Source organism: Pseudonaja textilis, chromosome 7, assembly GCF_049901715.1.
Source record: "Pseudonaja textilis isolate UNSWEBS1 chromosome 7, rPseTex1.2, whole genome shotgun sequence".
Lineage (NCBI taxonomy): Eukaryota > Metazoa > Chordata > Lepidosauria > Squamata > Elapidae > Pseudonaja > Pseudonaja textilis.
In genome coordinates this window covers 56,721,287-56,747,106 of record NC_141996.1, presented here as the reverse complement: position 1 = coordinate 56,747,106, position 25,820 = coordinate 56,721,287, and the positions used below count along the sequence as shown (strand labels likewise).

Below are 25,820 nucleotides of genomic sequence, written 5' to 3'. Positions count from 1 at the left end.
ATATTACTGTACTATTTTTGTCTCTAGATTTATATATTTGATATTAAGGTTTCTGATACTAGAAATTGGTACCACTATATTATTACATATCATATGATAACATATTACTATATATTATATAATATTATTTAACTATCGTGGAAGTTCATCGTGGCAGTTCAGCAGCAAGTGGCAGGATGCCACAAGGCTTCTCTCAGTGGTATAGCTGGGAGTGGTAGGCTGCCATAAGGCTTACTGTGGCAGTGCAACTGCTTGCATCAGGATGCTGCGAGGTCAGGGGTGGGATTCAAATTTCTTAACAACCGGTTCTGTGGGCATGGCCTAATTTGTGGGTGTGGCTTGTTGGTCATGTGACTGGAGTGGGAGTGGCTTGCTGATTGGGCATGGCTATGTGGTCATGTGACTGGGATGGGCGTGGCCATATGGCTGGCAACCCAAATTTAAGTGGTCCTCACTTAATGACCAGGTCCTCGCTTAGTGGCCAATTGCTTAGCAAGTGCTTTTTGCCAGTTTCCAAGGCCTGGAGAAGCCCAGGCAAGGCCCAGGCAGGTGACCATGTGGCTGGCAACCGAAATTTAAGTGGTCCTCACTTAATGACCAGGTGCTCGCTTAGTGGCCAATTACTTAGCAAGTGCTTTTTGCCAGTTTCCAAGGCCTGGAGAGGCCCAGGCAAGGCCCAGGCAGGTGACCATGTGGCTGGCAACCCAAATTTAAGTGGTCCTCACTTAATGACCAGGTGCTCGCTTAGTGGCCAATTGCTTAACAAGTGCTTTTTGCCAGTTTCCAAGGCCTGGCGAACCCTTGAGAGGGCAAGGCGAGGCGTGGGCAGCTACGGTGAGGGCTGCAGAGGGCTGGGCGAGGCCAACTCAACATCACATCTTTGCCCTAATGACTAAGTATTTAAAAAGATATACCAAATCAAAAAGGTAGTTTATTATGTCATGTCTTTAATGCTTAAATGATAAAAAGGTACACAAAACTATATTGTTACAACATTTTAAAATATTAATCAAAAACTATTACATAACAAAACTTTACAAAAAACAAAACTTATTTAAAGTACTTCCAAATTGCTTTTCTATTATCATCCTGAGTTACAGTTTTCTTGTGTTTAATACAAGCATATCAGCTGTGTGATGATGTGCCCGTAACCACTTCTTCACTATAGGAACAGGGTCTCATTCTTGCACAGGTAAGCCAATTAGACTGATGGTCAGGAGGTTTGTAATATTGGAAACTGTAAGGCGACTTCTGCCTTCTGAACATATTATGTTCATCTGCAAGAAGCCCCTTTCTGCCTCTGCTGAACTGACTACAATAGTTTTAATAATATCTCTAGCCTTTTTAATGCTGCAAGGAATTGTATAATTTTTAGAATCTTTTAGTACATTTTCTATGAAATCACAATAATCATTAATATTGATTTCATAATTGAAAATTCGACCAAATGCAACCAATTTAATTGATCAATATCTTTAAATTGGCAGCCTGTCTTTAAATGTTCTCAATCCATCAATCTTTTCTTCAAATTAGTTACAATGCTTTGTATAAGTTTTTCACGAGGAAGTCCCACAAATCGATGATTTTGTATAAAATTTATATTTTTTAAAGGTTTAATTCATCAACCTTATTTTCATATGAACCCTTTTTCTCTATAAGCATTTCAAATGATCTTATTGATCTTAGCACAAGTTTTTCAGCCTTTATAATGTCTATGTTTCTCGCTTGCAATGCATTAGAAAGGAGAGATATTTCAGTTAGCACATCAAGGCCAAATCAGTGAGAAAATATGAGTTTTCAAGATGGGCAGCCATACCAGAGTACTTTTTATTTGAACAGAAAAACTGATGTAGCGCTGGATAAGCCTACCATACAGCTAGGGTTGACCTTAAACTACAGAGGCAGCCCATCTTGGTCCAAAAACTCTACCAATTTTTATAATTTCAATCTCAAGTTGTTTGGAAATTTTGTTAAGTTCAATTAGGTTCTTATTCGATTGATGGAAAATAGAATATATTTTATCAATAAAAATTTAAAAATGATTGATTTGCTTTATTTCCCTAATAGAATCATCTAAAACAAGTTGCAAACGATAGTTTAAACAGTGCCATATTATAATATTTGGAAATTCTTTAGCTAGTGCTTACCCCAGATTTTCTCCCAAGCATAACACTGGCTCCATCAGAGCAAAATCCAATTGAATGTTTCTCCAGATAGTTTCTATTAAACCCAACTTTATTCAAACTTTCTATAACCGAACAATATATTGTCTCTGCATCTTGTTTATCTAATTCTACTAGTTCAAGGAAAATTGTTGGTGAGAAAGCTGGACCCTCAACGTTTAAATACAGTATAAGAACTGGTTTGGAAGATATTGTTGAGGCTTTCTCAATTATCAAACAGATTTTGTGAGTTTTCTCAATAATTTTGGTAAATAAATGTTTCCTGATATCTTTTGCAATAAAATCTACTATTGCAACTACAGTTCTACGTGAATGCAACCCTGCTCCCAAATCTACACCATTTCTTTTTTGTAACTCAGTTAGATCTTCTATTTATGAAAATGGTCTGCATGTTTGTGCCAGACTATAAACTGTAATAAACACTCTACATGTACTACCCAGATATTTCTCACTCATCTTCTCCAGTCCTTTGCTTATGGCATCCTGCTTACATTGCTTTAACTACTCTGTACAGATGTTGTGAGCCTTAGATGAGAAATGTTCCTTCAATTTCTTTCTGAGAGAAGCTTGTTGGAGTTCTTTACTCCTTCCTGATGGTTCAATTTGGTAATTCTTCCACTCCATAGCTCCATGTACACTTTTTTCTTTGGTCGAAATTTCAAATCTTCTGCAAAACTTGCAGCCTATTTTTTTCTGGGAAACGTCCAGTCCATCATATTTTTCCCTAAAATTATTGTATTGCTGCAGTGTCCAGCAGTCAGGAAGGTTCCCTTCAATGTCTGATTCAGCTCTTCCAGTACCTGATGATGTGCTGGCTCCTTCCTCTGGTCATGGTATGGATGATGTACTGGCTCTTTCCTCTGGTCATGGTGTGGATGATGTGCTGGCTTCACTTTCTTCGATAGATGATGTGCTGGCTCTGCTTTCCTCAGACTCCAATGGTTGTGGTTGTGACTCTTTTGGATCTCCTTTTGTTTTCTTGCCAAAGAAAGCAGACAAATTCATTTGCCTTTTCATCTTGGCAATATGCTGCGAAAAAAATCAACAGTGGTTTGGACTCGATTGTTGTTGTAAGTTGAGTGGTGAAGGCAGTGGCAAGCAAAGAAAGAAGGTGAGGAATGGAGATCAGTAATATTCAGTTACTTTTAAAAATCCCTGACACTATAGCTAGTTAGTGTTTAAAAGATGTTATGGAAGAGGAACAAGTTTCACCAGACAAGAATGAGATGGAACTGAAAGTGGATTTGAAAATGACAGTCTATAAAAAAGATGTTGCACTGGGACTTCTGGGTTGAGCTCTCCTCGCCGACGAACTATAGATCTTTTTTCCCCTGAAGATGACTGAAGCGGTGGTCCAAAATGGCCACCCCGAAGAGGAGGACTCAGCTGGACTAAGATTTGTTCAGGAGGGAAGAAAGAGGTGGATAACATCTGAACCAGGACAATTGGGCAAAACAACTAAACAAAAAGTACCCCAGTATTAAGGTAACATTGAACTTTTAAGAAAAGAAAAGTGAGCTGCAAAAATACAAAGGGACAGGAAAAAATAATAATTTTGACAGCTAAGTGGGGCTTCGAACTGGGAAAGAAGCCGGAACTAAAGATTTAATTAAATTGGACTAAAATATTTTGGCAATAAACAGGCATAAAATAAAGCTGGACTTAAGATTGTCAAAAAATAATAATAATAAAATTTACAAATTGGAGCCTGGATTGTGCTGGAATATTGAGGTTTGAAAAACCCTAAATAAAAAAATAGGGGAAAAAGGTGAAAACTTTGTATAACAGAGAGTGCCATCTTCCGACAAAAACTTGAACTCAAACAAAAGGGAAAGCATTCTGTTTCTGTATGAACTTGTGTTGATATAATGTTAAAGAAATATTGAAACAAAGTAAGAATCTTAGAAAGTGAAAGCTGAACCAGAATAAAGAAAGAAGCAAGGAAAGACTGATTATGGGATTGATTGATGTTTTTGGTATAGACCCTGGGCTGGAATAATTGAGAACTTTAGAAAACTGAAATAAGAAAGAAGGAAAGTAAAAGTGCTTTTTGTGGACTTCAACGATTATAAAATATAAGAGTGTGTAATGATGATATCTCTTTGGGAATTAAAAATGGAACTTAAAAATATGAGAGAATTACTACAGGAAAGAGGCAAATCACTTTGCTCTGTGTTAGAAGAAATGGCAATGGCAATTGAAGAACAAGAAGAAAGAACTTAGAGGAGGAGGAGTCAATTCAAGGAGAAGCCATCTTAAATAGACAATTAACACAAAGAACACTACAAAGACGAGGGGAAAGAAGGAAGGCTAGAAAGTTGAGATTTAAGAAGGTAATCAAAAAGGTGAATACCTGTGAAATTGGGTAGAAAGATCTAGCAGAAAGGGGGAAAGGAAGATATCAAGAAAGAGAGGGAATGAGAAAAGATATAGGAAAAAGAGGGGGAGGAGAGGCAGTAAGAAACAGGTGCATGAAATAAAGAAATACGGAAATAGTAAAATGATGAAAAGAAATCATTTTTTCAGAGATAATGGTTGATGAATTAAAAAGGGGATTCTGCAGGGTGACAAGGGGTAACAAGAATATATTTGCAATTAAAAAAATAGAAAATAGGGTAATATAGATTATTAAAGGAGGGATAGCTACTGATAACTCTTATTAGATGAATATACATTTTTATTTTTTATTCTTAAAAGAAAAGTTAAAGTTTATTGAAGAAATTGTAATAATTGAAATTAATGTGAAGATGTTTAAAAATGAGGTCAATATCAGTGACCAGAAATTGAATAGTCAATTTTTTCCCTTTTACTTTTTTGAAATTAGAAATAAAATTAAGGGGGGAAAATATGTTGCAGAATCCAAATGAAAAGATTTAATGATTATTATTGTAACTACTTAAAAATAATGGTTTATTGGGAATTAAGACGAGGGAATAAAGGTATATTTTAACCACTGAGGTGTCACACTCAAAGCAGTAAAAGGGGGGAAACCTGTACTTGTTTCTTTTTCTTTTGTGATAAAACTTGTATTAATTTAGAATCTATAGAAAGAATGTGTGGTGGAAAAAATATATGACAGATTAAAGAACTACTTAAATTAATAAACTAATACAGACTGTTAAAAGGAAGGAGATACATTGGTAACTTTTATTATTATTATTAGGCAAATATATATTGATTATTTTTATTTTTAAAATAAATATTAAAGGATTATATTTGAAATAATTGAAATGAAATGAAAAGATGTTTTGATCGAGATTAATGTAAGAGATTAGGATTAATTTGCTTGTTTCTCTCCTTTCTGAAAGTTTGGAATGGAAACGGTAATAATAGAATTAAGTATGCATATATGAATGTATAACTATTGTCATATTTGTATGTAAAAGTGATGACCCGGAAATATGTTGTCCACTAAAAAGAGCTTTTTGTTTTTATGTGAAAAATTGAATAAAATTTGTGTTAAAAAAAAAAGATGTTGCACTGTGTATATAAAAGAATGGCTGATATTTTCATAATTACAATTGATTAATTGAAAAAGAAACACTTAAAATGGAAATACTATTAACAAACCAAGGGAGTTTGTTATTTTGTGCCAGTAGTAGCACAAAAATCTTTCCTAGGCAAGACTACTTACCTGGACCAACAGTCCCTAATGGAATGCTCTCTCTATAGCAGAGAGAGAGAAGCCAGGGGAAGCTATGTTTGGTCACCTAACCTTTTTAGAATGCAGCTTAAAAATATACTGAAGCTTTTTACAGCCTTACGCAGATATATATAGTACAAAAAAAAGATAATAGTACAAAATTATCTAAGAAGTTAGATTACAAATGGAATTGATAGGCACATTCACAAAGCAATACTGAATTTTTTTTCTGAAATTTATTCCTCAGTTTAAAAAACTGGAATATATGAATACAGTATTGGGCACTGCTAATGTAGCTATTCAAGAGGATATAGTGTCCAGGTTAGCAAAAATGGTAAAGCAATATGTAGATTTAAATTTTAAAACCAGAAATATTTTGTTGGTACCCACATAAAGGGTATATATATTCAATACATATTTAATGTTGCACATGTTAACAGCAGTTAGAATTGTTTGCACAATAATGGAAAAACGAAGAGATCCCCATAGATGACAATGAAATTAAAAAATTACAATGTGGAGAAATGGATAGAGATAAGAGGTAGAAATTAGGTGGAGAATGATCATTGCTATGTATGAATTAAATACAGAAGGTTGATAATTATAAACATGTTGATATAATTAACAAAATTAGAAATAAGTCAATACAAAGAAATTTAAATAATTTTTCTATTACACTGCTGTACTTATTGATATTCGTTTCTGCTTTGCTTTTTCATTTATGAAATATTTTATAATACTTTATAAGTATAATAGAATTACAGAGGTAAGGTAAAGTAAGGATATATTGTTGTAGAATAGATTGGTGATGATGAAATGAACATTATAAAGTAGATTAAGTAAAAATGGTGACTTGCTCACATCAAATGATGTAATATTAGTAGTGTAGTAAGTAATTAATAATAGTAATATAAATATATATAGTGGATTTATGATATAAGGATTAATGCAAATTGGAAGGCAAAGACTGCAGAGATTGTGCACAAGTGATTTGTACCAACCAACACACTATGTAACTGAAGATGGTTTATGTTTATGTTTGTTTTGTTTATATTTAAAAAAAATAAAACACTTTTATTTAAAAAAAATCCATTTATGTATACATGCAACTTCTTGTTACATTGATGTTGCTATATATTGATTGAAGCAGAAGCATACAATGTATAACATCAATGTAACAAGAAGTTGACTGACTCCCTTTTGGTAAGTTGCTTTTCTTTATTTATGTATTTATATATTTTTTTACTATCTGTTTTTGTTTTTATTAATCATAAAAACAAAACAGATATTAAATAAATAAACACATTAAAATTATTTTACTATTCATCTTGATGTTTCTTTAAGCAAAGAAGAAAGATCAAGATGAATAGTAAAATAATTTTTATTTATGTGTTTATTTATTTCTTTAGTATCTGTTTTGTCCTTATGATTAATAAAAACAAAAACAGATAGTAAAAAAAATAAATATAAATATAAAAAAGCAAGTTACCAAAAAGGAGAAAGGCAAGTTGGCTAGCCAACTATGCCGGGGTTCTCCTCAGTCTTCTAGCTTGCTGTGGCAAGGATGGCCAGCGCAGGAGTTGGCTCTCAACCGGGCTGGCAGCAGCAGTGGCAGCAGGAGGTAGGAGACAGGCCCAGCAGGACTTTCTGCTTTACCTCCTCACTACCAATCGGTGGTGGGAAGGCAAGGCAGCAACCCTTGGGCTGCGGCGGGCGAGGGAAGATGGTGAGCTGGTGCTGGCGGCCTAGCCAAGATGGTGGCCGACATGTGGGTGAGGCAGCGGCACCCGGCCTGGGAGTCAGCTGGCGGCAGCAAGAAGAGGTAGGGGACCAGTTTTTATGATGTAAAGGAAAAGACAACAATATCATTCTATGTAATAAAGGTCAAATGTTGTGTTTGAAAACTCAGTTGAATGTCTTTCTTTATATTTAATATATCTGGGTAATTTCTTTGTCTCCTCTTTCCTGCTTATTAATTACATTTTATTTTGTCATTCCCTCTTTGTATATTAAAAATACTTTTAAAATCCCAATGAAACTTAACAGTATGATATGTAACTCTCCCAAGTACCATAGTTGTAAGGTATGTAAAGTAGTATTTTTGTCTATTAAAATACTTAACTCCCCCCGATACTAATATATATTATGAAATATGTACTGAAAACAGTGAACTAAATGAAAAGACCTCTTGTGATGATTTAGTCTGTGGCTTTGTGCAAATAATTTGTAAAATAAGAAATTTTGAATCCTTCGAACTTCAGCTGAATTTTGAATTACGTTGTGTTTCATTTTTAAAGGTGTTCAAGATAACATATAACAACATGTTTTATTTTCACATATCATGATTGCAATATATCACAGTAAAAATGGTATCCATCAAAAACATAGCCAGTTTCTGATTGTGAACAGATCACAAACTACCCTTGTGCAAGTTGCAAGTTTAAATGAAAAAGAAGTCAGTTTCCACAATGTGATCTTTCACATATAGCCACCATTTTCAAAGAGAACATCAAAAATTGTTTTGAAGTCATTGATCTCATTGATTGAGAACCCCAGGTATTATGGAAAGAACCTAAAGGAGTCACTAAAGATGAATATGAAGAGTACTGTCAAGATTGAAGAAAGCAAACTGGATGTCATAACAATCTATCAAAATTGCCAAGATAAACCAAACCCAAGCAAGACAAAAATCCAGAAAGAAACGAGTGTCAGAGAGCTGTTAGAAGAGACAAATGTCAGTGTATAAAGATTCATGAACTGGAATAGACATGGCAACAAGTCAGCCAAATGGGGACTGTTTGGTGACTGAGACAGCTTGGAGCCTGGGTGTGTCTTAACTTAAGTGTTCTGTGTATAAAACAGTTCATTTTATCTTTGCTGGAAAGTTCTAGTGCTTGTTCTTGTACTTGCTACTTCTCTCTATCACATTGCAAGAGCATTATTGTATTGTATACATGCATTATGTTTTATATTATTGTATATAAAGAAGTTTCTTTGATATAATGAATCCTGCTGAATTATTTGTTTGTGTGCTGGCTGGATTGCTACAAATTCTGACAGGTTATGGGCTCAGAGCACACCCAACCAATCCAAACACACAGTAAGACTGAACTGTAATCAAGCGGAGGGACAACCTGTGTTATAAGCAAAAGAGAACAAGACTGAGATAGCTTGCAGGATGGCTGTTGATTTCAAGGAGAGCTCTCTGCTTCAATTGGGACAGAAGAATTATATTATTTGGGCTGCAAAAATGGAATGCTTCCTGAAGGCCAAGGAGCTCTGGGATATTGTTATTAATCCACCCCAGGGGCCATTAGCAGCTGCAGGTCAAAGGCAGCATGATAAGGCACTGCCCTACATCATTTTAAGTTTAGAAGATGAACAATTCTGGAATGTAGCTGATTTAAAAACTGCAAAGGAGTTTTGGCTGAAATTGAGAAGTGTGCATGTGAGTGCATCAGCATGCAATATTGTGCAATTATTGAGACAATTGTACAGAGCCTGGCTGCTACAAAAAGAGAGTGTAGCGAAACATTTGTTGCGGATGCAGACTCTGTTTATTGAGTTAGAACAGCATGGAATGCAGATTCCTGAATCTCAGAAAGTGCTGTTGGTGTTAAACAGTCTTGATGAAATGTGGGACATTGTTCAGCCATTTCTGAATGCAAACCAGAGCAGGAATTATGTATGGAAGCCCTTAAAGTCTGTTTGATTTCTGAAGAAAATAAATGCCATTTAGAAGAAGCCACTAGGATAAATTATTGAGGTGGGGGCCCAAAGAGCAGAGAGAGAAAAGCAACAGACAGGATTTCTGCAGAGACCAGAGTAACAGAAGAGACTGGATTACAGCACAGCAAAGACTTTCTGAAAAGAAAGAACAGGAACAACAGTGGTGTTTCATCTGGGGTGATAAGATTCATCTAAAGAAAGACTGTTTACAAGGAAGAAAACCAATAGATGGACAAGCTGCTGTTGTAAAAGTTACCTATTGTAATAGTAGAGACAATTGGTTAATAGACAGTGGGACTAGTCAAACAATTGTTAATAATTTTAAATTGTTTTTCAGAATAGATCCAGCTGGAGGTGATAGAGTGGCCATGGCAAATGGCAAGAAGGCTAAAGTCACAGGAAAAGGCAGTGTGCTGATTCCATGTCTGGAGGAGAAGTTTACATATTATGTGTGCCTGAAATGGAGCATAATTTACTGAGTGTCTCACGTTTAGATAAACAAGAGTTTGAGACCATCTTTGTAAATGGGAGATGTCTCCTCAAAAGAAATGGGTGCGTATGTGCACAGGGCATAAAAGAGGATAATCTTTATGTATTGCAGGGACAAAAGGTTCAATGTGCTCAAACATTTGGAAATGTGGCACGTGATTCATGCATTCATCTCTTGCACAAAAAGATTGGCCATGCCAGCTTCAGAGATTTGAAAAAGATGCAACAGTTTGGAGAAGAATTAAACTTTTTTTATAAATAAAAGTTTTTTTATTTTTATCACAACAAAAACAAACATAAAACCTTCTTTCTGTTCCACAGTGTGTCAGTTGAGTACATATTTCTTCGTGCACAAAATAATATCATACTTATTTAACTTGTATATATTTGTAATTGTTCTTATCAATATTTTATATCACATTTGTCACTTATTCTATTATCCTTAACTTTTAAGTCCTTAACTTTCAATAATATATTTCAAATTCATTTTCTTACTCTAACTCATCTATTTATCACTAACAATATGTTATACTATACTTATATAATTCAATTCTTTACTCTTCTATCCAACCATTCATAAAATAGATTCCAAATTTTATAATAGTCTTTTTCTTCTTGTTCTCTAATCGCCATTGTTAATCTACTCATTTCTGCACATTCCATTATTTTCTTAATTATTTCCTCTCCTGTCAGAATTTTTTCATTTCTCCAATTTTGTGCAAATGCATCCTAGCTGCTGTTAAAATATTAATAATCAAATACGTTATTTCTTTGTTATATATATATATAGAGAGAGAGAGAGAGAAAAAGGATAATTAATATTTTATAACAGAACACTATTCAAGCTATATGTTGTTTACCAAGACTAAATAGTGTGTTTGTTGTTATTTGTTCAACCGTGAATATTGCACTTTTTAACACAGAGTTCAGAGCATTATCACAAAATAACTAAATCTATCTATATTTTTAAAGGTTTCCTAATAGGGCTTTGTGGAACTAATTGCCACAAATGAAAGCAAGCAAGAAGGTGTTCACACCTGTGAACTGGCAAGCTCTGTATCATCACTGGCATTCTTCACCTTAGCTAAATGCCTGGAAACAGAGATGGTTAGACGGTTGATGCTCAGGCAAAAGAAGATTGTACTTAAATATACATGAATACAGTTAATTGCTATTCCATAAAGGATGTTGTTCCTAGTCTAAATATAAGTTCTCTGAGGTTGCTTTTATGTGAATTGGACTTCAGAATAATTGGATTCTAGCTCATATTTTCTATAATAGAAGCAGAATAGGACTGTTAAAACATTTATAGAATGAAGTATGTTTCTTTCCTTTTTTCTTTTTAATAAAGTATAAAAATAGGGAAAGAATGCAGAATAATCAGATAATCTATCCCCTATTATGTGAAGTCCTAACTCTCAGGAGAAGGCTCTGGGAAAGACAGAGGGAAAGACAAGAAGAATCTGACCAGCAGGAAGATAGATGAACTTAGTTTTAATAATAACAGCTACATTGTTGGAAGACCTGAAAGACCAGCTTAGGGACAATCTGTCATGTAAAAAATCTATCTGCAGAGTCTCTAAGAGTCAAGATCAACTTGATAGCAGAATCAATCAATCAATGTGTTCTCTTATTTCAGTAATATACCATTTCACTGTTATACCATTTTAGTTTTTGCAAAACAAAATTGGCATTACTAAATAGAAAGATCTACCATTATTGAGCAAATGCATTGCACCACAGAACAATTCTGTATAGTTTTTAGGAAGATAATAGCAAAATGGCAATAGAAGAGGCTGATTGGGGATTGGTGGGAAAAGACATGCCTACACCAGACTAATCAAGTATCCCTCTGTTTTTATATTTGACATGGGTAAATGAAAGGTCTTCAAAATTTAAAATTGTAAGATAAATTTATGGTAAGAGGAAGTAGCTGTAAGAGGAAATAGCTAGCTTAAAGCAGGGGTGGGATTCAACTGGTGTTACTACCGGTTCGGTCAGAGTGCATTTTATTTTATATTCATTGGTGGTCATCTGACATTCCCATTGTAATGGGTAGTAAAGTGTTAACATATTTTATAAAGCTGAATAGTGCCAGAATGATGTGGAAACTATTTTAGCACTACAATGGCTAATGATGATTTATTTAAACCTGTTTGGTGATGAAATGAAAGCCAGGGGGAAATCTAGAAAAATGTTGTTAGAACATGGTTCTACCATTTTTAGATTTAAGTGTAAATATACCTCAACTGAATATAGAAATAAGGGGAATATTTTACTTACCTTCCTTCATACCATGTCTGTCACATTCTTTATCAAACCATTTATATGCATATATTCTAAAAACTGTCTTTTTGCCTCTTAAAGGGTAGAAAATATATTAAAACAGATCAAATTTCAGCAAAATTCAAGTAAAAGGGGAAAAATGGATACAATACTGAAAACAACATAGGCCAAGCAGAAACATGATATGGAGAAAAATCATTAAACATTTACTGCTCTTCTGTATCTCTCCTTTCCTTGGTAGACATACTAAATATGTTGAGCATTCAGAGCAGTCTCTTTACAGTTATATCTTGTCAAGGTCCCTTATGAAAACATTATGTATTAAAGCAAAATATTAAGATGGCATTGGCCTTGCAATTGAGTCTCTTAAGGCAAATGCTTGCTTAGAAATTACAGCACTTTACTATAATTAACAATTCCAATAGGTTGCATTGTAGCCTCTTTCTCCTGTTGTAGCATTTCATCCAGAGTTCTCTGTCCAGCAGGCTAGAAGCAGCAGAGCAGGAGGCCAACGATGGAGCAGATGTTGTTTTCTTCATCTTACAATGTTTAATTTTTTTATAATCCACCAAAGAAAGGAAGAAAAAAAGAAAAAAAATCAATTGTAATCCAAGGTGAAAATGTAAATATAAATTTAATCCAAAACCATGTGTACTTTTCTTGAGGTTCTTTCTCACCTTAATTCAAGTATGATAGTAAAAAAAGCAAGAAAAATGAAATAAGAAAGAAAAGAAGAAAGTTCCAAAATAGCAAGTTGTAATCCAATTTGGCCCTCCAACCCTCAGAATTCAGCCATCAATTATTATAGTTCCAGGAAAGAGAGTTCACAGAACTTCTTTAAAAATATACACACAAAAAAAGTAAAATTTTAAATGTCCAAGAGAAAGGGGAGACTATAATATTCAGTTCTCAGTTATCTGGTTTGTTTTCATTAACTTCCAAGAGCTGCACTGTTTATGACAAAAGTTTTCAGTGTTCCACTCACTATCCAGTAAAAATAACTTTATCTTCTTGTACCATGCAGTCGAGGTCATGCATTTCCCATATATTTTCCCCCTTTCTCTCTTCTTTCTTCTATTTTCATTTTAGCCTTTAGGTGGCACTGTTGCTCTGCTTTCTCTTTCTCTTCCTTATAATATTCCCAAACAACTTTTAAATCTTTATGTTTTATAGTTAAATATAGGAGGAAAAAAGGGGAAAAATCCAAATCACAGTTCTTACACTATCTGATAATTTTTAATAATCCATTAAATCCAGTCCAGTTCTCAATAACATTGTTCATTCAGAAAGTCCATGATTAATTATTTCCACTTTCAATTGACCCTTAAAAAAAACTTCTTCTCCACTTTTCTTCCAGAGGTAGGAAAAAAAACCACTTCCACCTCTAACTTTGGGTCTCTCTTTTCACCCCACTGTTCCCTAGGGGGGAAGTTCTTTCTTTACTAGTTAGAAATTCAGTAATATTGCTCACCTAGCATGATCACACCTTTCAAATGCTTCTTGCTTCCGGTAGCTGTCCCAGCCTCATAGCAGCTCGCAATGGCCATTTTCCTCTGCCACTGGTTAAAATGTTTCTCTGGATCCACCAGGGAATGTGCAGTCTCCCTGGGATTGACAGAGTGTGCCTCCTTTGGTTATCATCCCCCCAGGATGATTTGGGTCCAGCTGGACGACTCGGCAACCAGGATGTTGATGACCACCCCCCCCCCCCAGGAGCTCCTGGAAAGTCCATTGTGTCACTGCAATGTCAGCTCTGCACTGATACAAGCTGTACAAGAACAAATGAAGAGAAAGAGAGAGTAGAAGAGAAAGTAGGGAACACAGAAGGAAAAATATAAAATATACAACAAATGATGATGAAAAATGAAAAACATATGCCAAAAATAGAAGAGAGAATAGATTTAACAGAAAAGAGTGTAGGAGAACTTGACTATAGATTGACATCAGCTGGTCAAGATAAAGACAAAACAATTATTTCATTAGAAATGGATAAAGCTGATTATTAACTAAGATTTCAGAACATGGAGGAAGAACAGGGAGAAAACCTAACAGAGACAATGGCAGAAATGTTAGCAGGGCTGTTGAAAGTGACTAAAGAAAAGGTGATGGTGGATATTGATGAAATATTTAGAGTACAAACCAGATACACAATGAGAAATAAATTGCCCAGAGAGGTCCACATGAGATTTACTAAGAAAGCCATAAAACAGAAATTTTGCAGAGAGTGAGAGATGACCCCTTGAAGCATAAGGGAAAAGGAATAACAGTCTTAAAACAAATTCTGAGAAGAGTCAGAGATTTAAGGAAAGAACACTTGTTTTTGACGAAATGCTTAATTAAAAGAAGAATGATTTTTAGATGGCTGATACCAGAGGGAATATTGGTGACCTGGCAAGAACAAAGGCATAGGTTAGACCAGTGTTTCCCAAAGTGGATGGTACTGTCCCCTGGGGGGCAGTGGGATGCCTTAGGGGGATGCTGAGAGGCAAGGGGGCCTGCAGGGGGATGCTAAGAGGCAGCAGGGGGGTGCTGGAGGTGAGGAGCAGGGCACAATTCAGGGGTGAGAAAAAATCCTGCTGCCACATTCCAGGCAAGGCCCCACAGGATCATCCCATTGACTTGCACACTCTGGTGCAAGGAGCTCCGTTCCGAATGCAGCCTTGGGAATAGGAGAGCAAAGCCAGAGTGGCTTTGCTCTCCTTTTCAAACATCCCACCGCCGCTGTGTTCCACCCCATTGAGCCCCTTGTACTGGAGGCACCTGCCCAAGTAAGTTCAAATGGAGTGGTGCACGAAGTCAATGGGGTGAGCCTGAGAGAAGGAAAGAGAGAGGAAAGAGAGAGAGAGAAAGAGAGAAGGAAGAAGAGAAAGAGAAAAGGGAAAGAAAGAAAAAGGGACAAAGAAAGAGGGGGCATGGAAGGAAGGGACAGAAAGAAAAAGAAATAAAGAAGGAGGGAGGGAGGGAGAAGAAAGATAATGAGATATCTATACTAGTCCAATCACCTGCTCCAGCAGAGTTAGAAGTGTGTGTGTGTGTGTTCTCGTAATTTACCGATACATTTTGGTTTTTGCCTTCTTCAGAATTGGCACTGTAATACATTGGGGAAAAGTAATTTTTTAGGTTGGAGATCTGGTCCAATGGATCCTGTTTAAAGCCTCAACAAAATGTGAGAGCTTCCTGATAGTCTTGGCCATGTTTCATCCACAAAACCTTTAATTAATAGAAGCCAAAGATGTTTCAATGTGCTGGCAAAGGTGTTTCAATGTGCTGGCAAAGATGTTTCAGTGTGGAAAAGGACCTCTAAACTAGGCCTCATTTCAATCTGATGCATCAGGTCTCTCTCTCTCTCTCTCTCTCTCCTCCTCCTCCTCCTCCTCCTCCTCCTCCTCCTCCCCTCCATCCCTCCATGCCCCCCTTTCTTTGTCCCTTTTTCTTCCTTTCCTTTTCTCTTTCTTTTCTTCCTTCTCTCTCTCTTTTCTCTCTCTCTCTTTCCCTCTCCCAGGCTCACCCCATTGATTTGGTGCACTGCTCTGCTCAGACTTGCTTGGGCAGGTCCCTCCAGTGCAGCGGGCTCAATGGGGTGGACCTGTGGGGCCGGCACCTAGAACACGGCAGTGCTGGCACATTTGAAAAGTAGAGCAAAGCCAGCGGTCAGTAATTTTTGCTGCAAAGAATCACAAAAGCTTCTGGGTTGTGCACATGAAGGGACATACGTCAATGCAATTCAGCAACATAAAATAAAGAAATACAAATAAAACAAATCAACAAGAATTGGCAAAGCATTTCTGATTAGATTTTATTCACTACTAGAATCTAATCAGAGATACTTTGCCGATTCTAGTCCAATGACCTGCTCCCACAGGGTTGGAAGGGAGTATATGTATATGTGTGTGCATGGCTGTCAAAACTCCAAAACCAGGTCAAGTAGTTCTGAGGAGGCCAGTCATAAATTATAACACTTGCTAAGCAACCGGCCATTAAGTGAGGAACACTTTGGTTTGCCAGTCACCAAACCACGTTCACCCAGTCACGTGACCAGCAAGCCACGCCACCAGCCACGTGACCAGCAAGCCACGCCCACCCAGTCATGTGACCAGCACACCCACTCAATCACATTACCAGCAAACCACACCCTCAAATTAGGCCACACCCACAAAAATTTGAATCCCGCCCCTAGGTGGGGGGCATTGAGGATGAGTTTGTAGCACCAAGGGGGCGGTGGACTGAAAAAGTTTGGGAACCACTGGGTTAGACTCAATAGAAAAGGCAGAGCAATTTTATGACCATTATCTTAGTGAGCAAGAGGAAGAGAGAACAAGGAAGATGAACTTAGATGATGAGAGGAGCTCACAGAGGAGAAAGATAAGCAGCAAAGAGGAGAGAGAACAAGGCCAAAAGAAGCAAGAGAAATAAGAGTGACAAGAGCAACAAAACCTAATTATAAATAAAATCATGGACACTTATCTTCCTTTAGGAAGTAATTTAGTTCTTCCTTTTTTTTTTTTTTTAATAAACTTTATTAGTTTTACTTTTTAAAAAGTCAACAACAACACAGCTACAAAGTATATACAACAAAAAGACGAACAAGTCTTGGCATGGGCCAAAAGGGAAAGAGAGGAAAGCTTGAGAGAGGAAAGAGGGAAAGGGAAGGGAAGGGTGGGGGGGGAAAGTGGGGATAACAGAAGTAGAGAAAACATTTATAATAAAACCATATTTTTGTGACTGTCTGTAAGGTCTTTTCTTCTTCCAGACTATCATCGGCAGTGCTTTTCTTTATCTCTGCCTCGGAGGCCTCGGCCTTAATTTTCTTAGAGGTGATCTATCTTTGATTAAGCCAAATGTACAAAGGATTCCAATTGCTATAATAGGTTGAAGATTCTTTATTTTTTAATGCTTGTGTTAGTTTGTCCATTTCGGTAGCATTGTAAGATTTTCTGAATAACCATAAGATCAGTGGGGATAGAGGGTAGTTTCCAGCACAGGGCAAATGCCAGTCTGGCAGCGGTTAAGATGTGGATTGTAATATACTTTGACTTTTTGGATATTTGTTTATCAAAAATTCCTAGAAGGAAGGACTCTGGTTTGTACTCAATTTGTTCCATGGTTATTTCCTCTAGCCAGTGCCTAATTTTTGCCAATACTTCTGGGTTTCCTTGCATGACCACCACATGTGAAAGAAGGTACCTTCTATGTGTTGACATTTCCAACACTTGGGGCTCGTGTTGGGGTGCATCTTCGCCAATCTCGAAGGGGGCAGGTGCCATCTATAAAACATTTTATATAAGTTTTCTTTATAAGCTGCTGATTTTGTGATCTTAATGTTCCTGTTCCAGATCTTTTCCCATTCTGCTAGGGTAATGCTCCGACCCACATTTCTGCTCCACGCAATCATATTTCCCTTGACAATTTCTTGTTCTAGTTCTGTTTCTAATAAATATTTGTAAAATTTAGATATATTTTTTTACTTGGTCCTAGTAGAATTTTGTCTAGGGTCTGTAATTTATTGTAGATTCCGAATTCCTTAATGTCTTGTTTGTATTTACTATGAATTTGTAGGTACACCCACTGATCAATTATAGATCCTCGCTCTTGCAGTTCTTGTCGTGTTTTCAATTTTCCTTGTGGGTCTAATAAATTTTCGTACTTAATCATTTTGGTTATATCCAAATTATTAGGGTGTACTATCGCTTCCATTGGGGATATCCAAATCGGTATTTTTAAATAAATCTTTTTACGTACTTTTTTCCAATTAGTTAATAAAGAGTCCCTGATAAGATGTCTATGGAAATATGATTGCCTGGGTTTCCCAGATTCCCACAGAAAGGCATGCCATCCTTTCTGCATATCGTGGCCTTCTAATACTAGTGTTCTTTTGTTGGTTAGGTTCACCCAATCCTTTATCCATAGGAGGGTGGCTGCCGTATGATATATTTCCCAGTTTGGCAAGGCTAACCCTCCTCTGCTTTTCAAATCTTGTAGGGCTTTTACGTTAATCCTAGCTTTTTTCCCCTGCCAAATGAAATTCAATGTTATCTTGTTTAGTTCCGTAAAAATTTTTTTATTTAGTTTAATTGGTATTGTCTGGAATAAATATAGAAATTTTGGCAGAATATTCATCTTAATCAAAGCAATCCTGCCCAATAAGGAAAGTTGTAAATTGCTCCAAAAATCTAAGTCTTTCTTAGTTTGTTGGAGAAGTTTATCATAATTGTTTTCTTCCTTAAGTCTGTTCATAAATTCTTTTTCTTAAATTAGCTGAATATTTAGCATCCACCTTTTCTTTGGCTTTTCCCTACCTTTCCAAAGTATCTGAATTGGGTTATGATCTGCCCATTTGTTAGGTAAAATTTCAGTCTCTTTTAATTCATTTGCTATTTCACCGTTCATCCATACCATATCAATTCTTGTCCATGATTGGTGTGGATTTGAATAGAATGTAAATTGCTTTTTCTCTGCGTTTAACCTTCTCCACGTATCTATCAAGTTTATTTCAGTCATCATTTCCACATATTTTTGGCAACTCTCTCTTTTTCTTTTTCTTTCTTTCTCCCCCCACTACTGTGATCTTTTTGATGGTCCACAATGGTATTGAAGTCCCCTAAGATACAAATGTTTTTTTTTTCTAATCCTACTATTCTTTCATACAAATGTTTCAAGAATTTTTTTTTGTTTTCATTGGGGGTGTAAATTACCACGAATAGAGTTGGAATTGAGTTAATCCAGATTTGCAGAACCAGAATTCTTCCGTCAGGATCTGTCCAAATTAGATCTGCTTTCATGTCATCTTTTACACATACCGCTGTCCCTTTCTTTTTCCTGGGGTCTGCAGGTGCCGTATATAATTTCCCTAGCTTGGGGCATTCTAAATATTTTTCATCTGACTTTCTTATGTTAGTTTCCTGTAAACATACTACATCCACATTTTGTTTAATTAATTTGGCTAATGTTCTTTTTCTTTTTGTCGTGGAGTTTAGACCATTTATGTTAATTGATAGTATTTTCTTTTCCTCTTTTATTGTCTAGTTAATTCTCGCCCTTTGTCTTGTAGTTGCTCCCCTTTCTCTTTGTGGCTTGTAGTGTGTCCTCGGTTCTTCTCTCTCTTGTTGTTGTGTGTTTTTAGGATTTCCTGGGCTCCTGTCTCTATTCTTTTGATGATCTTGGTGTTCTTGGGAGTTTGATTCTAGTTCGTCCTTACTACTCAGTTCTTCTGGGCCTACCAATCATTCATAAAATTCTTGGGTTTTTTCCATGGAATCTATTTTAACTTTCCTTTCTTCCCATGTAATTAACATCCCTTCTGGGACTAGCCATTTAAATACAATACCTTTTTGGTTTAATTGGGCTGCCAAAAATTTATAGTCTCGTCTTTTTTCTCTCACTCTTCTTGGGATTTGTTTAAGAACCACGATTTCTTTATCTTTGTATTTAATTGTTCCTTCTCTAGATATTTTGTATATGATATCCAGGACCTTTCTTCTAGCAAATCTTACATGGACTTCTTTTGGGTATTTGTGGCATCATGTATAATTTGTACTCACTCTATAAACTTCATCCAACTCTTTCATAATATCATCTTTGTCTTTTTCCAACATTTCCGCCAATATTTCTGCTATCACCTGTTCCAGATCCTCTTCTTTTGATTCCACTATATTCTGGAATCTTAAGTATGCTGCAGCCTTATCCATCTCCAAGTAGACCAGTGAGTCTTCCATTTCTTTGCTCACATTCCTTAGGTGTTCATCCACCATTTCCAGTTTCTTTTCAATTTGTTCTATCCTTTTCTCTACCTCTTTTATTGTTGATTCATTTTTTTCCAATGCTTGCTGTATTGTTCCAATTTTCTCATCCAGTTTGGAAATGTCTACTTTCATTTCTGCTTATAGTTTCCCCATCTCTTTTAGTTCATTTAAATCTGCTCTTGTCTCAATATGGTTTTTCATCATTAATTCGTGTAACTTCAGCATAGATTCTTGTAAGGTGAGAAGTGTCGACTGGATATTGGCATTTGTGGTAGAGGATTGGTTCTCCCCTGGTAATGTTTCCTCGATTGTCTTTTGTGCCATAGTTAAGGGCGATGTCAATGAGGTTGTTAGTGTTGGAATAGTCTTCTTCCCAGTTTTAAGAGTTGTAGTAGTTGTAGAAGTCATTTCTTTTAGAATTTGTTTCTGTTTTTGTACTATATTAATTACGTTATCCCAAATTAACACTCAATATTAAATAATATAAGGTGAAAGTAGACACTAATCTAATTGATTGATTTGTCTATCTATTAGCTTTCTAGATTCCTTAGTATATTGGTAGGCTAGATAATCTTATAAATGTAAATATTATCCAAGGTAATTTCAAATTCAAATTCTAAATCAGATATATAATTACATAGAATCTGGTACTTATATCACAATCTCTATACTTAACTTCTAAATATTGGTAATGATAACTGCTTTATCCTATCTCTCTAATCCTATATACAAATACTATGTATAAATCCAAATATCTATAGATTCTATGGAGTACTTTATCTAAATGTATATATTATAAAATTATATTTTAAACATTTATAACTCTAAATAGGAATAAATTCACCTCACTATATAACAATTAACTATTTAAAATGATCAGCAAGTACATTCAAATATTGCTATTTAATTAATTATCATTGTTAAATAATTGATGCTTAATGCTATTATTATTTCCCTTGTCTTTTCTATATATCTAAATGAGATATAAATCTCAGTACTTCTACATCAACTAAATCAGATAAGCCATCACCATTACCACAATCGATTGTCTTTTCTTCTTATCCGTAACTAAAAAGAAAAATTAATAGGGGAGAGATAGCTAGTCAAAATGGCAGAGATTGAGAAGAATAAAAGATCTTAATGTAACTGTTCAACTCTCCATCTCTGAAGTTGGGAAATTCCATCTCCAAGCGCATGGGAAGTGGAGAGTTGCTGAGTAATGTCTATGGTTTCACAGTATCTCAGCACACTCCGCTATATCCATTCCTCCTTTCAACTCAAATTTCTTAAAGTCAGATCCTCTGAATTTCCTCACCTAAGACAGTCTCTTCAATCAACAATCCACATATTACACCTCCAGATCGATAGTCCAAAAAGCACAAATAAGTTGTTAAATATCATCTATAGTAACACAATGTCCCCACTTGCTTCACCACTTCCGATCTTCCTCCCATCTCCAACTTGATAAGTCCAGTCTTCCTGGGTGGAAACAAATCAAATCACTTACACCTTTCAATTGTTAATTTTTTTTTCTCCCATTGGTATCAGTGAGACAGACCTCTCCGATCTTCCCATCTTCTCTATCTGATCGTTAGTGTCCTTACTCTCTTCTGTCTCTCATGCCCTTTCACTTTCACTCCCTCTCACATCTGCTTCTTAGCTGCTTCTTTTGGGCTCCGATCTGGCTCTTCCTGTTGTCATCTACAATACTTCTTCAATGCTCCATGCTCTATCAGGATCACAAATTTCCTCACACACACTCTTCTTCATTAACCACCACAGTCTGTCACTCACTTGCTTCCTCTTGTAGGTAACAGTTCGGACTTCAGGACTGCCATTGTTGGTCTCTACAGGGTGTCTCTACATTGCAATGAGAGTTGCCTTCTCTACACCACAGCTTGAGTCTCCCCACACTGACACATTTCTCTATGGGGTATGTGCACCCTGAGAGATCGCACCAACAGCAAGAAAAGATAGCAAAAAGCCACAAATAGGCTTCAGCACCTTCACTCGTCCTTAAATCAGCACCAGAAGTCAATATAAAGATAATTTAAGAGGTATATTAAACTTAAGGGCAATGTATATAGTTAAAGGAAGAAAAAGGAATGTAATTGATATGTATATATGAGTATTATTGATGCTGGAGCACTGCAAAAGTGATATAAAATGATGAAATATGTTTAATAAAAATATTTTTAAAAATAATAATAAACGAGCTAAACAAAACCTTTTTGAAACTGCAAATAAACTACGAAGGTGGCTGGCATACAGAATGAAGAAAGAAAAAGAACAGAAATGGATTATTCAACTAACAGATGATAAAGGAATTCTTTGCTATGGAAATGAAGTTAAAAAGGACATAATTCAGAAATACTATGAAAAACTATATGACCAAGAGATAATCTCAAAAAATAAAATAAAACAATATTTAGAAGAGGCAGAATTACCTAAAATTTGACAAACAATTAAAACAATGTTAGAAGAAAGAATAACAATGATGGAATTAACAGAGGCAATAAAAAGACAAAATAATGGCAAGGTGCCAGGCCCAGATGGGTTACCAGCGGAGCTATACAAAACCTTACAGAATTCTTTTAGCAACACAATGTTGGAAATATTCAATGCAGTATTGAGAGAGGCGAAATACCAAGTTCATGGACGGAAGCATACATTACTCTCATACCAAAAGAAGATTAGGATTTACAACAGATAAAAAAACTATAGACCGATATCTTTATTGAATGTGGATTATGGAATATTTGCTTCAATAATGGCAGAAAGACTAAAGAGACTTTTAAATCAATTTATACATTCAGACCAAAATGTTTTCTTTTACCTAAGAGACAAATAAGAGACAATATGAGAATAATTTTGAATACCTTGGAATACTATGAAGGGCACACAGAGAAGCAAATGGCGTTGATCTTCTTAGAAGTGCAGAAGGCATTTGAAAATGTGAACTGGCAATTTATGTTGGCACAATTGAAATAAATGGACTTTGAGGAGAGGTTTACTAAAATGATCAAGGCAATATACTACAAAAAAACCTGAAAAGGTAATGGTGAATGGAGAAATGACTGAAAAGGTTAATATTAAGAAGAAAACAAGGCAAGGATGCCCCTTGTCACCATTGTTGTTCATATTGACTTTAGAAGTAACAAATAGAAATATTAGGCATTAGACAAAGGGTATGGAAATAAAAAAGGAAAAATATAAATTATAGGTATTTGCAGATGATCTTATTTTCATACTGGAAGAGCCATAAGAAATAGGTCCTAAACTAATTTAAAAAGATAGAAGAGTATAGTGAGGTGGAAGGACTGTAAATAAATAAAGAAAAAAACTAAGATTTTAGTAAAAGTGTTGCAGGAAAACAGAAGAGAGAATTAATGGAAAGTTTAGATATTCAGATCACGAAGAAAGTGAAATATTTAGGGATCCAATTAAAAGCAAAATATGTGATGAATAAGGAACATAACTATTATAAATTGAAACAACAAATTAAGATAGACCTGGAAAAATGGAAAAATCTGCAGTTATCACTGACAGGGAGAATAGCCACAATTAAAATAAATATATTGCCGAGATTATTGTATTTATTTCAAACAATTCCAATAAAACTGGAGAAAATTTTTTTGAAGTTCTAAATAGAATAATGTTGAAATATATATGGCAAGGGAAAAAAGCAAAAATTAATTTAAAAACGTTGCAGGATGTAACTAGAAGAGGGTGTGAACTAGAGGAGGGTGTGGGCTACCCAATTGGAAATTGTATTAACACGTTATTAACATGGATGAAAGAGTGGATTGTATTAAGGAATACAAGGCTACTGACATTGGAGGAGCATGACTTGTAATTGGGTTGGCATGCTTTCTTATGGTATGGAAAAAGTAAGATACATATGTACTTGGTACTTGGTTTGGCTCCCTTTTGCAGCAATGTGGCATGGCATGGAAGCTATCAGCCTGTGGCACTGCTGAGATGTTATGGAAGACCTCAATGCTTCATTTGCAGCCTTCAGCTCTTCTGCATTGTTCGGTCTCATGTCTCTCATCTTTCTCTTGGCAATGCCCCATAGATTCTCTATGGGGTTCAGGTCAGGTGAGTTTGCTGGCCAATCAAGCACAATAATCCCACAGTCATTAAACCAGGTTTTGGTGCTTTTGGCAGTGTGTGCAAGTGCCAAGTCCTGCTGGAAAATGAAGTCAGCATCCCCATAAAGCTCGTCTACGGAAGGAAGCATGAAGTGCTCTAAAATCTCCTGGTAGATGGCTGTGTTGACCTTGGACTTAATGAAACACAGTGGACATGGCTCCCCAAATCAACACAAACTGTGGAAACTTCACACTGGACTTCAAGCATCTTGCACTGTGTGCCTCTCCATTCTTCCTCCATATTCTGGGTCCTTGGTTTCCAAATGAGATGCAAAAGTTGCTGTCATCAAAAAAAGAGGACTTTGAGAGCAACAGACTAGTTCTGTTTTTCTTTAGCCCAGGTAAGACGCTTCTGACATTGTTTGTTATTCAGGAGCAGCTTGACAAGAGTAATACGACATTTGAAGCCCATGTCCAGGATCCGTCTGTGTGTGCAGTTCTTGATGCACCGACTCCAGCCTCAGTCTACTCCTTGTGAAAGTCCCCAACACTTTTGAATGGCCTTTTCCTGAAAATCCTCTCCAGGTTGCGGTCATCCCTGCTGCTTGTGCACCCTTTTCTTCCGTACGTTTCCCTTCCACATAATTTTCTATTAATGGGCTTTGATACGGCACTTTGGGAACATCCAACTTCTTTTGCAATTACCTTTTGAGGCTTTCCCTCCTTATGAAGGGTGTCAATGATGGTTTTCTGCACAACCGTCAGGTCAGCAGTCTTTCCCATGATTTTGCTTCCTACTGAACCAGACTGAAAGACCATTTAAAGGCTCAGGAACCCTTTGCAGGTGTTATGGCTTAATTAGCTGATTAGAGTGGGACACTTTGAGCCTAGAATATTGAACCTTTTCACAATATTCTAATTTTCTGAGATTGTGGTTTCATGAGCTGTAAGCCATAATCATATCAATTATGACATGTCACGGCTTGAACTATCTTGCTTTTCATGTAATGAGTCTATCTCATATATTAGGTTCACCTTTTAAGTTGTATTACTGAAATAAATGAACTTTTGCACAATATTCTAATTTTTTGAGTTTCACCTGTATATGGCATTCTGAACATAAGTATTTCAAATTCTACATTAACTTTATTATACCATAGAAAACCATACTGTCCAAACCTCAAGTTATGATCTTTTAATTCTAACATCCTTTTGTTTCTCAAAAGCAACCATTCTTTTATCCAAACTAAACAACAGACTGCAAAATACAGTTTAAAATATGTCAGTCCTACTCTTCCTTATTCCTTTGCATCTTGGAGAATTTTAAATTTAACACTTGATTCCCCCACCTCCTTACTATGTAAACCTAGATGTATGTTTTTGTCATTACAAACAGTGAATTGGTTGCCATAGATGGTATTGTTTGAAAGAAAACATTATTCTAGGCCAGTGGGTCCCAACCTTTTTTTCGCCCCGCACCTCTAAAGAAATTTCACTCGAACCTTACACCCCCTGAAATAAATAATAAATAAAAATGCCAACATATAGCCAATATCCTATTATTTACCTGGACTTTTCTCGCACCCCCTGGAATATCGTCTCACATCCCCAGGGGGTGCGAGAACCCCAGTTTGGGAACCCCTGTTCTAGGCAATGC

The 25,820-nt window shown here is 36.0% G+C and overlaps 1 pseudogene; it reads right to left on the bottom strand.

The window, feature by feature from the left end:
* Nucleotides 1-1,888: 1,888 nt before the first annotated feature.
* LOC148125350 (E3 SUMO-protein ligase KIAA1586 pseudogene) lies at nt 1,889-20,201 on the bottom strand (annotated as a pseudogene).
* Between the last annotated feature and the right edge of the window lie 5,619 nt (nt 20,202-25,820).